The 17,069-nt window shown below is 43.8% G+C and overlaps 1 protein-coding gene across 14 annotated transcripts in view; it reads left to right on the top strand.

Annotated features, from left to right (window-relative positions):
• Positions 1–12,864, top strand: part of CELF4 (CUGBP Elav-like family member 4) — a 783,381-nt gene extending 770,517 nt beyond the window's left edge. For 13 of the 14 annotated variants that reach the window (XM_083575734.1, XM_083575724.1, XM_083575735.1 and 10 more), the window contains exon 13: positions 10,490–12,864. The gene's annotated coding sequence lies outside the window, so the exon portion shown is untranslated. Of the gene's footprint in view, positions 1–7,681; positions 7,770–10,489 lie in introns of all 14 variants that reach the window. The other variant, XR_014539556.1, reaches the window with a different exon arrangement.
• Positions 12,865–17,069: the final 4,205 nt, after the last annotated feature.

The raw sequence follows: 17,069 nt of genomic DNA, 5'->3' as shown, positions 1-17,069 counted from the left end.
CCGACATGTATTTTCAAAAACTCAAGTTAGCCTTAGTCTTGGTCTGTTGGATTGTGATTAATGAGCTGGTCCTTGATGTGGCTGAATCTCCCACTTGGTTTTTTTGTTTTCTTTTGCTTTTGCTTTCGCAGAGCCTTTGTTCACCTTTCATCCCATTCCATCTCCCTCATTGGGTATATTACTTGAGGGGGTGGTTTTTAGGGATTTTTTTTATGCTGGGGGGTGTTTTTAATATGTATGGGCTGACAAGAGCAGCCCTCAAGTCACAAGCAGACAGGCGAAAAAAGCTGAAAAGACAGAGGAAAGAGTAATGGAGAAGGAGGCAGACCTTGACCTCTTAAGCTTTCAGCACTGATTAGAGCGGCGCATGGTGTCAGGCACCTTTTCTTGTTGAGGGCAACCTGGCTGTGAAGTGATTCCCCCTCCCCTGTCCCTTCCTACCCTCTTTAATCAGTTTCCAGAGTTTCTGTCTTGGACGCAAGGATACCATCTGCATTCCTGCAGACTCTATTTGGGCACAGAACCTATTTAGACACATGCAGGTGTTTGCTTGCTTGGTTATGGTTCAAACTTATACCCCATGACAATGGCTTGCATAAAGTTTTTTTTTAATCTAAATAACAAGAATAGAACAGTACGGATCAATGAAAACTTAAAAAGAGGTATACGCAGGGCTTTGTTTCAGCCTGAGCTCATAGGAGCTCAACTCCGGTACTGTGGTACCTCGGGCTAAGAACTTAATTCGTTCTGGAGGTCTGTCTTAACCTGAAACTGTTCTTAACCTGAGACACCACTTTAGCTAATGGGGCCTCCCGCTGCCGCAGCACGATTTCTGTTCTCATCCTGAAGCAAAGTTCTGAACCCGAGGTGCTGTTTCTGGGTTAGCAGAGTCTGTAACCTGAAGTGTCTGTAACCTGAAGCATCTGTAACCCGAGGTACCACTGTACCTCTCAAGCGGGCACCATTACCATTCTAAGACAGCAAGGGAGAAGTTCACGCTGAGCTCCTGCTCCTCTTTATTTTAGAAAAATAGCACTGGGTATACAACAGTTAAAAGTGATGCTAAGAAAGCGTCGAAATGCAGAAAGACCTTTACCTTGATATGAGAAAAGAGTAGACACCAGGCAAGGTTCCTTGGAGAGGGCACTTCACAGGTAAGGCCCCATCACTGGAAGGGTGCTCATTCAAGGCCTAAGTTGTTGAGCAGTTAGCATTAATACAGACCCTCCAAGTGTCCCTATTTTCCAGGGATGACCCTGATTTACAGAAGCTGTCCCGGTTTCTGATTTGATCCCAGAATGTCCTGCTTTTCCTTAGGTAAAGGTAAAGGGACCCCTGACCATTAGGTCCAGTTGTGGCCGACTCTGGGGTTGCGGCGCTCATCTCGCTTTATTGGCTGAGGGATCCAGTGTACAGCTTCCAGGTCATGTGGCCAGCATGACTAAGCCGCTTCTGGCGAACCAGAGCAGAGCACAGAAACACTGTTTACCTTCCCGCCGGAGCAGTACCTATTTATCTGCTTGCACTTTGATGTGCTTTCGAACTGCTAGGTTGGCAGGAGCAGGAACCGAGCAACAGGAGCTCACCCCGTCACGGGGATTCGAACCGCCGACCTTCTGATCGGCAAGCCCTAGGCTCTGCGGTTTAACCCACAGCACCACCCGCGTCCCCTAAGGTAAGGTTAGGAGGGTGCAGTAAAGATGAAATCAGTTTGAAAACTAACCATAGAATAAGAAAACTTACTTAAAATGTGTGCTGTAATAGGTGCTAAAAATTCAACAGGGAATGGGATCCTGTCTGATCTCAGCCATGAGGGAAGTCCACAAAATTGGGCCCAAGTTACTGTAAACACAACTCCTAGTGGACACAAAGCTTTGGTTTGAGGCATGGGGGACCAGCAGCAGGGACTCCCCCAAAGACCTCAGTTACTGGACTGGGACATAAAGTATCCTGCCCCCAAGTTGTTAAGGGTCTTGCGGATTAATACAACAAACCTGAGATATCATATCAGCAGCCAGTGCAATATTTTAAATTTCAATGTCATGATCTGGCAGTAATCCGTTCCCACCAACAGATGAGCTGCAGCGTTTTGTACCAGCTGGAGCTTCTAGACCAGGCCCCAGGATAGACCAGGCCAAATGGTAGTCCTCCATAGGACGTGTCGTAAAAATTGAGCCGTGAGGTTACCAAAGCTCTATGGAAGTGGAGGTGGGATCATCACCATACTCCATAAACCAGACAGCTGCGCTGACTCAGCCTGAGGGAAGTTGTAGTCCCAAATGTCTGGAGGGCACTAGGTTGAGGAAGGGGTGTGTGTAAACCTTTCTTCATTTATAGATCAATCCTGCATGTGTTTCTTCAGAAGCAAGTCCCATCTGTTCAGTGAAACTTACTCTCGGGGAAATAGGGTTCTGCACAGGTAACGTGACACAGGTGTGTTAATTTGGCAAGTCTTGGACAGTATTCTTGTTATAGTTGTATAAAGGCGGTAATGCTGGTTAGTAAGCATGGAGGACATGCTGCCTCCAGGGACAAAATTGTGCCCTCCCCATTCTGCCAGGATTGCCAGCTGAACCTTCTTTCACCAATGGGAAGGCTGCACATGACAGCAGCAGGAGAATTTGGGGTTGGGCGGGCGCATCTCTAGATTGTGGCACACATGGCTCTGATCTCCCACTGAGGACGATGGTCAGGGTGCTCAGGTGGAACAATTGGGGAGGGGTTGTCTGCTGCTACTGCCCCCGGTGCCACCTGAGGCTATTGTCCTAATTCTGTCTAATGACTGAGCTGTCCTTTCCTCCATCCATCCATTCATCTACCCGTCATTTCCTACTTGGAGTCCATTACAGAGAATGGATCATGTCATGGCTATAGGGCTGGGGGAGCCTGGATGTTATGACCTGCTTGCCATAATCAGAATGTCATATGTTGTGGTGGCTATCTTCACCCGAGGAAGAATGGGACAAGCCAATTTTAATTGCCGTCTATGTTTATTCCTGTGCTAATGTTGTCCTTGGTTTTACTGTGTCTGGGTTTTTGCATTCAACCCACAAGTGAGCCTCTTCAGCAAATCTCTGGACTTGGAGTTTCATATCAAGCTCAGGCGACTACCGACAGCTAGAGATCCCACACATATATATATATAAAATTGGCAGGCTGAAAATAGGTGAAAGATGCTCATGGATGTGCCCACTTTCCAGCAAACAAACTCTTGCACACTGATGTTTATATGCTACAAAAGGTGCTCAAAATTGTTTCTAAGACAAGCGCCCCAGCTTTACTGATGCAATTATTAAATTTCAGGAACATCGTACGAAGTGGGGCTTTGAATCTCTTTTTTTAAAAAAATGTAAGGAGAAATTAATAAAAGTTTAATAATTAATAGTCCTATGAAAGCTTATTGAGTGATCTCAGGCTTCAATCAATCTTCAACATATGGGGACACCAATTTTCACCTTACTCTTCCTAGCTGGAGGTGTATCCTAGTTTTAGTGCAATTAAAAACGAGTCAAGAAATATTTTTAGTTAATTGAGCCATACACCTTGAAGGTAATTTGAAGCTGCAGGCAAAAAATAATAATAAAATATCCAACGTGCTAATTGAGTGTTGAAAGATTAGAGTTAGCTTGTTTCCGCACAGCCAGGCCTAGCTCAGATATACTGAGCATGCTCTTAGTTTCAAGAGGGTTTTGGTTGGGGAGGGAGACTGGGGGAGAGATGTAAGCAACTGCGGCAGATTTGTAACCCATAGAAAGCCCTCCCAAGTACCTGAATACTCGGTGTAAGGTTGTTTGAGTGCAGAACATTACTGGTAAGATGCTTTTGGGCTCTAGGAGCCAACTCCTTGGAGCGAGGTCCTTTCACACGTGCCCCCAATAAAGTATTTCAGGGGACCCCCAAAGCTGATGGACGTTGCCATTCAAATGGTGTGCATGTGTCTTGTGATCAGTTATGTGCGGCGGGGCTTGCCTGAGCCCCCCCCCCAATATTTTATTCAAGTAAACACCTCTACTTGGGTCTTCTGAGCAGAAATGTCCTTGCCCAATATGGTATATTGGTCCTCTGAAAGCAGCTTTGGGGGTGAAGTAGTTGTTGTGGGAGAGGTGGAATAACACAAAGTGACTTCTGTGGGTATGTGGCACAAAACTACAGTGGTACCTCAGGATGCGAATCGGATCCGTTCCGGAGCCCTGTTCGCATCTTGAATGGAATATAAGTCGCAACAGCGCGTCTGCATGTGCGTGGGTCGCATTTTGGTGCTTCCGCGCATGCGCACGACGTCATTTTGAGCATCTGCGCATGCGCGAGTGGTGAAACCCAGAAGTAATGCACTCTGTTACTTCCGGGTTGCCACGGAGCGCAACCCGAAAGCACTCAACCTGAAGCATATTCAACCCGAGGTATGACTGTATGTGGATAATGTGATGTTTGTGAAGTAACACAAAATGACGGCAACATCTAAGAGAGGAAGGGATAGGACCCCCCACACACAAAAGGTATGGAAGGACCCCACTCTGCACCAGCTGCTACAGAAATGGGGAAAGGCACTTACACCAACCAGCCCTATGTAGTCACAGAGCAAAACTCTCCTCCTTTGTTCAAAATGGAGGGGAGGTGTGGGGTGGATTCAATCCTTGCATCAGTTTTCTGAACTATGGCATGTTTAAGGGGATATGTTCAATGCAAGTGAGTCTGAGGCAGCTCAAACAGGAACTGAGAGGAAGAGCAAACTGTCCCCTGTGCGTTGTGAATTTTTGAGGGGATATTTACCGAGGCGTTTCATGAGCACCGTAGTGGGTACCGGCAGGCAGACTGGTCCCCGTGGGCACATTTACAGCTCCTGCCATAGCGTGAGCAGAATGGTGTATTCCGCTCAGGCCCAGTTCAGGACATTTTGCTGCCCGACAGAAAGGACAAAATGGCGTCCCCTTCCACATCCACATGGGTGGCCAGTTGACTCATACATCAACGACGCAGGTTGCAGGGTAGTATCCTTCACCACACCTAAGGCAACAGGCTAGTTTAAAGGGTGGAGACCAAGCTGTGTGGCATACACAGCCACGTCCTCCAGCTAGGAACTCAGGCAAAAATGGTTGGGCAGAGGTCTACCCCGCTCCACAGCAACTGCCGCCTGAGGCGATTGCCTCATGGTGTCCAATCTTAGAGACAGTCCTACTTCTGCTCACAGAGGGAGATGTTTAGATTCGGTTCCATCTTCTGGAAGTATTCCTATTTTTGAGTCATGGAATTATTGCAATGTGTTGGGTTTTATGGAAATCAGTGGAGGGAGTGAGGAGGATCCACAAACAGAAAGCAAGAACTGTTGCAGAAAGGCATACTGGTTCCATGAATAAAGGATTCCACCTTCATGCAAGAATCCTTAGGAAACATAGGAGATACCATATCAATGCCATTTTTTTGAGGCCTTCTCTGCAGTGGCTCCCCATCTGTGAAACGCTCTCCCCAGGGAAGTTCGTCTGGCGCCTTCATTACACACCTTTAGGCGCGAGGCAAAAGCGTTCCTCTTTAACCAGGTCTTTGGTTGATTTGATTGACATCCTATGCCCTTTTAAAATGTGTTGTGGTTTTGTTTGTTTGTTTGTTTGTTTGGAAGGGAGGTTATTAGGTTGTTGCTGTTTTTATTTGGATTATGTTTTTTGTGGTTTTATATTTTGATTTTATTCTGTGAACCGCCCTAAGATCTGCGGGTGTAGGCCAGTATATAAATTCAAGGAAATAAAATAAATAAATAAGCAGGAAGGATAAAACACCCAGGAAAAAGAAGAACAGAGTGCAAAAACAGTCTGTGCGAGCATAAGGAATAACGTTGCAGCAAAGCTGTCTTTGAAACGCCCTTTTTGCACCTGATCATCTCATTCCACAACTGAGGCGAAGGAGACAAAGCAGCACAACGTCTAGTTCGTCTGTGAGAGTTACAGTAGCCAGTTCATAACCTCCAAACCTTCCCCATTTAGCCCGCAAACGTTTTATCTAGGGGCATATGAGCCCTCCAAGACACACCTGAAGGTAGCCCTGTTTAGGGAAGTTTTTAATGTTTGATGTTTTATCGTGTTTTTAACTTGGCTAGGCCCATCTGGGTATCCTACGCAGATGCGATCTTCATATAAGAACTTGGATGGGTTTAAAAGAGAGTTAGAGACAGGCTGGTGCAGTGGGCTAGACAAATTCCTATCAATCCAGCTGAGATCTTCTTAGCGTTCTCAAATTGTCTTGCGGAAAGCAACTCTGGCTTACTTTCAGAAACTTTCTTTTGCAGTTCTCCCGATTATCTTTCAGGTGTGTTGATAAGCGAACCTGCTTTTTATGTCCAGGGAGCAGAGAACTTGTGAGCTGGGATGTGGGGTGTGTGGAGAGGAGTATCTCAGATTGGTGCAAGCCATGGGTAGGAACCGAACACTGATGCGGAAAAGAACCTATGGGGAAATGGAATTGTTGGTTTGGGGAAGGGTACCTTTGCGTGATCGTGAGACTTGTAGCAGTAGCTGGAATTCATACGCCTGCCATATGTTCAACAGGCAGACAAATAGCTCAGTCGTATCGACCACACCTTCCCTGTTTATTTGCTTTACTCTCCAGGTGTGGTTGGGCTCCAAGTGGACTCCAATTCCCACCATTCCTGATTGTTGTCCATGCTGTCCATTGGGGCACCACGTTGGCGATCCTTGCTTTGCACCTTTGGAGCAGTGTTAGAAACTGAGATATAGAAGCCAGGCGCCAAATGGCTCCTTAAACCAGAGTTACAGCTGCCAAAATGGAACGCCTAGTTGCCATTTCTGGCCAGACAGCTCTAAAGTTGCATTTTTCAATACAACGTTTTGGTTCCTGAAATTCGTTCTGATTGTGTAGGTAGAATATCACAGATAGAATTCTACAGGGTGTGTTGCTAGTGTATGAAAAGAGTCAAGATCCTAGGATCTCCATCTCCAGATAGTGGAGATGTCAGGCTCAGGCACTATCCTGTCACCCGGGCATCGTCACTTGGTTGCGAGTGGTTGATAGACAGGGGAAAACTGCATCCGGCAAATTTCGAATGTTGCTGCTTTGGAGGAAAGAGACATCAAGTCTCTGGCCAACACAAGGCCCCTTGTCTTTTAGTAGGCCCATCCCATCCAGTAGAGGCCTGCAAAAATGGGAACGGCTGGGGAAGGTTTGCTTTTAGGTCAACAGGAGATGGTTGGCAGCCAATATATTTCCCTAGACTTTGCAAACCAACTTACCGGCGTCTGCTGTCATCCATCCAACGCATGCTTATTTTAGCTGCCACGACATATTGTTCTGTTAATGGTCACTGTTTATTATGTGCCCACACGAACTGTCTGTATATGTCGGTGTGTCTCTTGCTAGGCTCCTTCCATCCCTGTTTTATTTACTTAATTCCGTTTCCTGGTTTTTTTCCTTCTTTACGTTCGATTGTGTGTGTTCATTAGAGCTTTTCGGAACGATGCTGTGTTTTGGTGCTTATATTTCTTTTATCCCCCTTTCTTTATTTCCAAAAAATATCTTATGATTTCGTAATTCTTTTGCCGTTCTAATCTATATCTTTCCTTCCCACCGTCCCGCCTTTTTTTTTTCCAAACTATATATAAATACAAAGATATATATATAAAAAAAATCTTTTCTTCTTTTGTCATTCAATCAAATTCCAACAATACCAACCAAGAGCCAGTCAAATCCACCACAGTCTCGCGCTGAGCTAGGAAAAAAGTTCACGTAATGACAGGAAAGTGGAGAATACAGTCCCCCAGTCCGTAAGTTCAAATCAACTCGAAGTTGAAAGTGTGACATGATGGCGCCATGTAACGAAGCTAAGAATTGGTTGCATGACATGCCGTCAAGTTTCGTGGAGGTGCCGTGATTGAAGCATTTTTTCTTGGATGTTGTATCAGTTGATGATTGGCCAGTCATGATCACATGTGCCTTTCTTGACTTTTGTGCTGCCACGGTTTTTTATTGCTGTGCTCATTTTTTTAATTATTTTTTTTTTCCTATTATTTGTTCGTTTCCTTTAGTGCTTGCAGTGGTTTCTTTGTTGTTTGATTTCTCGTTCAGCGGTTTTTGCTTCTTTAGATTATCACACGGAAAGAGGGGAAACGTGAATTCTTAATTCTTTCGGGGGCGGAAAGGGGGATTGTTATAAATGTATGAATAATTCCTAGCTTTTTTTAAAAAAAAGGAAGCAGGGGGGGAAATGTGTGATTGGTATTCTTGCACTCTAAAATCTTGTGTTTTCTTTTTTTCAATGGATAATTGGGGGCCTTTTTCAATTGATCTTTTTTCTTTCTTTCTTCCTTAAGATATTTCAAATCCCTCTCAAAAATTCATAGAGTTAATCGCAGCAGTTTTTACAAATGGAAAGAGCTACCTTCCAAAGCAAGCTAGAAAATAAAACCTGCGGCTTCTAACGTGCCTTATTAGAATTCCTAATTTGCCTCATAGCGCAATAACTCTTAATAAATCCATCCTGTCTGGGGAGGGGGGGTGTTATTTGGGGGAGAGGGAAAAAAATCCTGATTCAAAAGTAAAATGCATTTTTTCTTTTTGTTTGTTTACAACTGAAAAAGGGTCCTAGATGAGTGTTTTCCTTTTTTTTCTTATTCTATTCTTATTATTTTCGGTGTTGTAATTGTTTAGACTGCTGTGTACGGTTTGCTGTTTGTTCAATCAACAGTGTCGGAAACCTGCCAGCATGGTTTGATATAACGCATGACACCTTCCCCACCAGAGGGGAGCTTTGCAGTTTCTAAGTTTCTTGATGTAATAAATCACCAAGTGTATAAGAAGAGAAACCTGCTTGCTAGCAAGAGATAAGAGCTAATCCGTAATGATTAAGCATCCTCCTTAAATGTCAAGTTTAGTTGGATCATGATTAAAAAAAAAATATTTAAGAAATGTTAGCTTTACATTTTTAGTTTATTTTATTGCACAGAGAGAGAGAGAAGGAGAGGAAGTTGGTTCCAAGTCATTTTATTTTTTGAAGCCACCTGTGCAAAAAGTGTTTCTTTCTGCCATTTGCAAAAGAAAATATCTTCCTGGCGGCTTAGCTGCCCACAGAAAGTTGGGGGGGGGACTTTTAAAAGGACAATTTCTCCTTGCTTTCCTATAAGCGGTCCACAAAATTAATAAGCTAAGGAGCATGTGTGCTTTACCAGACGATGACAGACCCAGCTGCCCAAATTAGACTCTTGACTTTTTCGTGGTAGAAAAACAAAAGCTTGGGGAAGGGGTGGTGCAATTCTAAACTGTCATGGTCAAACAGAGGAAAGTCACTTTGCTTATAGATGATAGATAGATAGATGATAGATAGATAGATAGATAGATAGATAGATAGATAGATAGATAGATAGATGATAGATGATAGATGATAGATGATAGATGATAGATGATAGATTAGATAGATAGATGATAGATAGATAGATAGATAGATAGATAGATAGATAGATAGATAGATGATAGATAGATAGATGAGATAGATAGATAGATAGATAGATAGATAGATAAACTACAGTATCTTTTTCCAGCCTCCAGTGTGCAGGGAAGGTTTATAGACATGGCTACGTCTGAGAAAGCCCATGTAATTCCAGAGCTCCACAAGCCCTCCACAGCACACTTCTGTTTTGGGTCGTAGACGGGTCTTTCCTGAATTCAGTCTATGGAGAGTGACTTGGGGGAGTGCTCCCATAGTTTGACAGTGTGGAAGCACCCTGATATTTGGCAAATGCAGAAATGTGGGACTTAGCAGAGTCTAGGCATCACGGCAGCCCCGAAGCCCAATCCAAAGCTTTGTGGCAACCAAGGTGCATGACACAGAACTCTCTGGAGAACAGCTCTGGAGAACAGTGTTCTGGAGAACACTCATTGTGGCATCTCCAGCAGCTTCCTGTCCACAGTGAGGGTGCAATATCTGGCGCTGTCTCATAATCTGAAGTGAACGGGGAAGAGCTCACTTGTGCGAACACCCCGCTTGAAGGCTCCAGCTCCCAAACAGACGAGGAGCCATGTGAAATCAGGCTGTGTATGAATGCACATTATCATGGCACAGCATTGATGTTTCTTAAGTGGAGTAAATATTTCAGATTTTATTGTGAGCAGAAGTTCCTTGTAGTCAGGGGCCGTTAGGAGCTAGGAAAACACCGGCAAGACTTTGCACCACTTATGGGAGACGGATTACTTAACGTTCTCAAAATGTTCCAAAGCAGTTTAGGGATCTGATCTTGAACCCCTTCACCAAATTTGCATTTAGTTCCCACAATGAGAGCAAGGTTGTCTTGGAAACAGGTGTTCTCCTAAATTTCCTCTTTTTTTTCTTTTCTTTTTAGGTATACACTTTTGAACTTCTCTTCCCTTGTCAGTTTTCTCTATCTTTCATTCTTCCTCGTTTCATTTCTTGGAGGTTATTTTTCTTTTCTTTTCTTAACTGGTAAAACGTGTGTTGGTTAAATCTGCAATGATCTTCTTCATCTCTTTTTAGGGCATCAGCTGAATGGGCCACATTTAGAGAAATATATATATATATATTAAATAAATATATATAGGAACGAGAACTGTTGGATTACACCTTTAACATATCAGCAAATATCTGTCAAGCTGAAGACTTCAGACTTACTCTCTTTCTGATTGTTTAGACTGTACCATTTCTTTAAGAAAAGTCACGTCAGCTGGGTTCGAAAGGACATAAGCTTGAAACAGAAACATAAATAACAACAACAACGAAAAACCACAGACAAAATCACGACAGGAGCAAGATCGTCTAGGATTTCTGCAGTGAAACTGATGTTACCACAGCGGCTTTTCTCCAAACAGGAAATGCAAACCTTGATACTGACAAAAGGAGTGCCTGTTTGCCACCAAGGATGCAGTTGCTATGGAAACCCCATGGCACCAGTCACTAAGCATCTGTATCTGTCATTCCTTAGCTATATAGGGACCAAAGGACATAACTTTTTATCGCAGACTTGTAGCTGTATGTAAATTACAGAAGTTCTTTCCTTTTCTCATGAGCTGTTCCTATAACAGGTTTTGAGAGCAATTATATGAAATATGTAAAAACTAAAAAAAAAAAAAACCGCTTAAACGCTTTTAAAAAAAATGGCAAGATAATAGTTCTTTGATACTTGGGGAGGATCTTTGGTTATACATTAATTAAGAGTCTATGAAACTTTCGTATGGTTTTCTGTATAATATGTATGGATTGAGTGCTTAGATGGGGAAGGTTGAGGTGGGTATCTGTGGAAAGCAGACAAAGGAAATGGAGAAACCCACATAAATAAGCAGATCACTGGACTGGCAAGTGATGGTGATGATGGTGATGATGATGATGAAGAAGAAGAAGGCGCAGAAGACGAAGACAAGAAGGCTGATGCAAAGTAGAAAGAACACAAGTTTGTAAATGCTTCTGACTCCACCCGCCCTAAAATAGCTGTACAGAATTTAAAAAAGAAAAAAAAAGTTTAAAATACCTATATAATAGGGGGGAAAGGATTAGATGACATAAAAAGCAAAAATAAAAAAAATAAAAAAGCAAAAAAAAATATACATAGAGGTTAGCATTAATGCTAAAAAAAAAATCCACAAAGATGTTGTAGAACTGTAACTTTTGTAGAGTTTAGAATGAAATCAGTTCCTGCTCTCAGCCAACTGCTGTTGGAAGCTGTGTCTTATTGGGGGTGGGGGGAAGGGGGGGGCAAAGGAGAAGATGGCTGATCTCGGCAGCTTTTTAAACTGCAAGCATTCCAGCTAGTAATAAATAAATAAAACTAATAAGCAAACAAAACAAAAAACAAAAATCTCAATTCCTGTAGGCAACGCAAAGGGGGGCTGGGGCGGGGGACTTGACGGCTATCTTCTTGCAGACGTTTGGAAGTTAGTTCGAACTTGATGAAAAAATAAATAAACTGGAAAAAGAAAACCACAGCTAAGACGCTTTCATGTTTCCATAAGCTGTCGCCAGCAACCTCCAATCATCTTTCGCTTCAGTAGCTTCCATATTTGCTCTAGAACCCTTCAGGACAGGGGTGGGGTGGGAGCGGGGTTTAGCCTAGAACCTTAATCTTAAAAAAAAAACCACAAAAAACATTTAAAAAAATATTTAAAACACAAAAACAAAAAACAAAAAAATTACAAAAATGCAATCTCTTTGAAGAATTTCTGAAACTGTTTACAAGGAATTTTGAAAAACAGGGGGATGTTTAAAAATAAAAGATGCTGGCTCTGTTTTTCTGTAAATAAATTTGCATATTTTGTAGGACTTTTAATTGTAATGATAGAGAAAAAAAATCAAGGAAAACTATTTAAGGAAAGCACGATATTTATCTTTGGTAAATGACTTTAGAGCAGTTTTAAAAAAAGTTGCTTTAAAATCTGAATCAGAAAAATAGAAACAATGAATTATTTAAGAACACATATATTTTAAAGTATATCATATTTATTATAATTTATTTCCACTGTGTTAAAACTTGATTTTTAAGGGTGTGTTTTTTCCCCTTTACTCCATTTTATTGGACCGAGAACGACAACACTGTTCTTTTACGAATAATTGTTTGCCTTTTCGTTCAGATTTGGGGGATTTCTTATTTTGTTTTTTAAAGAAACTGTTCTCTGTCTTTCTCCCTGTTGGGCCTGATTTTGAAGTCTTCATACTGGCTAAACACCCCCCTGGTCTTCTCTGGTTGTTTGGCTGGCATGAGACCACTGAAACAAGCCCCTAATCTAGGTGTGTAAATGACTCTGCAGTTCCATACAACTGCTCTCTGATTCTCAATTCCCTAAAACTCCTTGTAATCTTCTGTAATTATTGAATGACGCTTACCAGCTTAGCCCTAAATAAAGCACAGTTTAAAAAAAGAAGCAGCAAGCTTTACTTCTCAATGGTTTCCCTCCCCACCCTCCCTTAATGTGTTTGCTCTGAGAACCAAATGAATCGCTTTCGACTATTTCATTAATATACATTGTTTGAGTATCAGAACAAATCCCTTTGTGATATAAAACATATCTCGCTGGACTGAATTAGCGACACGGTCTCATTTAATGTCTGCTTGGTATTCCACAGCCATTGACCTTAAACCTGGTAGGTGATGAGATCAAGAAAAAGTACACACAAATTAGGGATATTACTTCACCCAACACAAGACGGCTGTTTGATTTCAGACTTGGGGGGCTTCTTAATGCTGAAAAGGAAGAAGGCCAAAATTCAAGACATTGCCTGGAGGCGGTTGGAGGATGGATGGCGGCTAATGGATTGAGGTTGAATCCTGACAAGACAGAAGTACTGTTCTTGGGGGACAGGGGGCGGGCGGGTGTGGAGGACTCCCTGGTCCTGAATGGGGTAACTGTGCCCCTGAAGGACCAGGTGTGCAGCCTGGAAGTCATTTTGGACTCACACCTGTCCATGGAGGTGCAGGTCAATTCTGTGTCCAGGGCAGCTGTCTACCAGCTCTATCTGGTACGCAGGCTGAGACCCTACCTGCCTGCAGACTGTCTCGCCAGAGTGGTGCATGCTCTACTTATCTCTCGCTTGAACTACTGCAATGTGCTCTATGTGGGGCTACCTTTGAAGGTGACCCAGAAACTACAACTAATCCAGAATATGGCAGGTAGATTGGTGACTGGAGGCGGCCGCTGGGACCACATAACACCGGTCTTGAAAGACCTACACTGGCTCCCAGTACGTTTCCGAGCACAATTCAAAGTGTTGGTGCTGACCTTTAAAGCCCTAAATGGCCTCGGTCCAGTATACCTGAAGGAGCGTCTCCACCCCCATCATTCTGCCCGGATGCTGAGGTCCAGTGCCGAGGTCCTTCTGGCGGTTCCCTCACTGCAAGAACCAAAGCTACAGGGAACCAGGCAGAGGGCCTTCTTGGTGGTGGCGCCCGCCCTGTGGAAAGCTCTCTCATCAGATGTCAAAGAGATAAACAACTACCTGACATTTAGAAGACATCTGAAGGCGGCCCTGTTCAGGGAAGTTTTTAATGTGTGACATTTTGTTGTATTTTTAATCTTTGCTGGAAGCCGCCCAGAGTGGCTGGGGAAACCCAGCCAGATGGGTGGGGTACAAATAATAAATTATTATTATTATTATTATTATTATTATTATTATTATTACCCATCAGTGGCAACACGGGGAAATTTGTGGCTCTGTGATTCAAATTCCTAGATGGCTCACAATCTGAACACTTCTCCTTCAAACTGTAATTGAAACCTCTCTCTTTTTTTTGCATGCAAATGCAATTTTTTCAGCAGTGGTGTTGCACGGTGGTTCTGGTAATGATAATAACAGTCTGCCCAAGGGGGCAGTCAAGCCTCAGAATTTTGCCCTAGCTGCAGGGGCAGCCCCACACAGAACACATTGCAGTAGTCCAGCTTGAAGATTACATTCAGATTTGACTGCCTTCATTCCAGCTGCATGCGGTCAGTGGACTAGGGGGACTAGACTAATCCCCTAAATGTTCCCGGTAAATTAGAGCATTAAACTATTAAAGCATTAAACTATTCCCATAGCCCAAGAAACTTCTGCCTCGCTTGGAGAGGGAGGCACAATGCTCGTGTGTGTGACATCACTGGCACCTCTGTCCCTAACTGTTCCCTACGGAAAATTTCACCGCATGCCACTGCAGCAGTACAGAATCATGGGAAGGCAAAGGTTTTAACACTAGGCAGACTCCATTCATTTAATTTTGGGATTTATAAACTGCTTGCCAGTCGGAAGGTCAGCGGTTCGAATCCCCGCGACGGGGTGAGCTCCCTTTGCCTGGTCCCTGCTCCTGCCAACCTAGCAGTTCGAAAGCACGCCAAAGTGCAAGTAGATAAATAGGTACCGCTCCGGCGGGAAGGTAAATGGCGTTTCCGTGCACTGCTCTGGTTTCACCAGAAGCGGCTTAGTCATGCTGATCACATGACCCGGAAAAACTGTCTGCGGACAAACGCCGGCTCCCTCGGCCTGTAAAGCGAGATGAGCGCCGCAAACCCAGAGTCGTCCGCAACTGGACTTAACTGTCAGTGGTCCTTTCCCTTTCCCTTACTCCACATTCAATGAATACCAGAAAGGTGTACCAAAAAAACAGAGTATAAATCGGAATCATGTTAGAAGCAAATAGCCCTCAAGCATTAAAAACCTACAAATTTAGAAGGGAACTTACTGAGAGTAAAAGCTGAAGTTCGCATACAGTATGGGGTCTGAACTGGTGATAACTGACCAAAGAAAGTGTCCAAGAAATCTCTTGTGGGATAAATCATAGAATTGCAGAGTGGTCAGCTACTGATAAGCCTCATCTGCCGTGAATTCATCTACACCTGGCATACCTGAATGTCATGGATGCGACTGAATTGCAGGGGTTGGGAGAAACACAAAGGCAAACGGTTGTGGCAAGAATAAAACCAAGTTGCTGGAACTGAAACACACATCCACATATACGCAAACATTTCTGGGTAGATTGCTTCCTGGTCCACACACGGAAAGGCTATTTTAAAATGTATACAGGAATCAAACAGAGTTTTCAGAGTGTGACGCGGCAGCTAAAAAAGCCAATGCAATTCTGGGCTGCATCAATAGGAGTATAGCATCTAGATCAAGGGAAGTAATAGTGCCACTGTATTCTGCTCTGGTCGGACCTCACCTGGAGTACTGTGTCCAGTTCTGGGCACCACAGTTCAAGAAGGACACTGACCAACTGGAACGTGTCCAGAGGAGGGCAACCAAAATGGTCAAAGGCCTGGAAACGATGCCTTATGAGGAACAGCTAAGGGAGCTGGGCATGTTTAGCCTGGAGAAGAGGAGGTTAAGGGGTGATATGATAGCCATGTTCAAATATATAAAAGGATGTCACATAGAGGAGGGAGAAAGGTTGTTTTCTGCTGCTCCAGAGAAGCGGACACGGAGCAATGGATCCAAACTGCAAGAAAGAAGATTCCACCTAAACATTAGGAAGAACTTCCTGACAGTAAGAGCTGTTGGACAGTGGAATTTGCTGCCAAGGAGTGTGGTGGAGTCTCCTTCTTTGGAGGTCTTTAAGCAGAGGCTTGACAACCATATGTCAGGAGTGCTCTGATGGTGTTTCCTGCTTGGCAGGGGGTTGGACTCGATGGCCCTTGTGGTCTCTTCCAACTCTATGATTCAATGAGAGTTTACTTCTCCCGTCCTGATGCTAAACACATTTACCTGGGAACAGCAAGCATCCGTTTTGGCATAGAAAAGGGTAGCACATTTTTAAAGTGAAGATAATAAACTGAGCATCTGTAGCTGATTAGATGCCTGGAGAGCCACTTCCTGATTATAAAATGCATATATATATATATATATATATATATATATATATATATATATATAAAAAAACCATACTGTGTTGACCAGCGTTAGCACTGGTGTCCAGCCTAGATGCTAACATGGAGCCTGTCTGCAGCTGCTCCTATCATATGCTGGTCTTGAGGTGGTCGTTTGGAGGCCTCCTAAGCTACTGGCCTGATCCCGCAAACTCTTCTTATGCTCTTTTGTTCTCAGTTAGTAGAACTTTCGAAGTGATGCTTTTGACCTATAAAGCTTTAAACGGCTCAGGACCGCAATATCTCAAGGACCACCTCTCCTCATATGAACCTACCCAGACCCTGCGATCATCACCTGAGGCCCTTTTTCATGTGCCTCCTCCACAAGAGGTCCGGAGGGTGGCAAAATGAGGACAGGGCCTTTTCCACAGTGGCTCCCCGTTTGTGAAATGCTCCTCCCGGGAAGCTCACCTGGCCCCTTTGTTACACACACCCAACTCTGAAACCCACTGGGAGGGGCCATGGGGGTCATCTAGGGCACCCCTCAGCAATGCAAGAAACGTTCACCCAATGTGGGACTCGAACTCACAACCGTGAGATTTAGCGTCTCATGCTCTACCAACTGAACTGATCTCCTAGTAAGGCTGTTTATTGCCAACGTGGTTCATGCAGATAAGTGTCTTGCAGAGGGAAGATTCAGGCTTGGGGTGGAGGCCATTCTTCCCCCAGTGGGGGTGGTCAAGACGCGTTTGGAGGATGGATGGTGGCTAACAGATTGAGGGTGAATCCTGACAAGA

This window comes from Podarcis filfolensis, assembly GCF_964270895.1.
Source record: "Podarcis filfolensis genome assembly, chromosome: 11".
Taxonomy (NCBI): domain Eukaryota; kingdom Metazoa; phylum Chordata; class Lepidosauria; order Squamata; family Lacertidae; genus Podarcis; species Podarcis filfolensis.
This window is presented reverse-complemented; position numbering and strand designations above follow the sequence as displayed.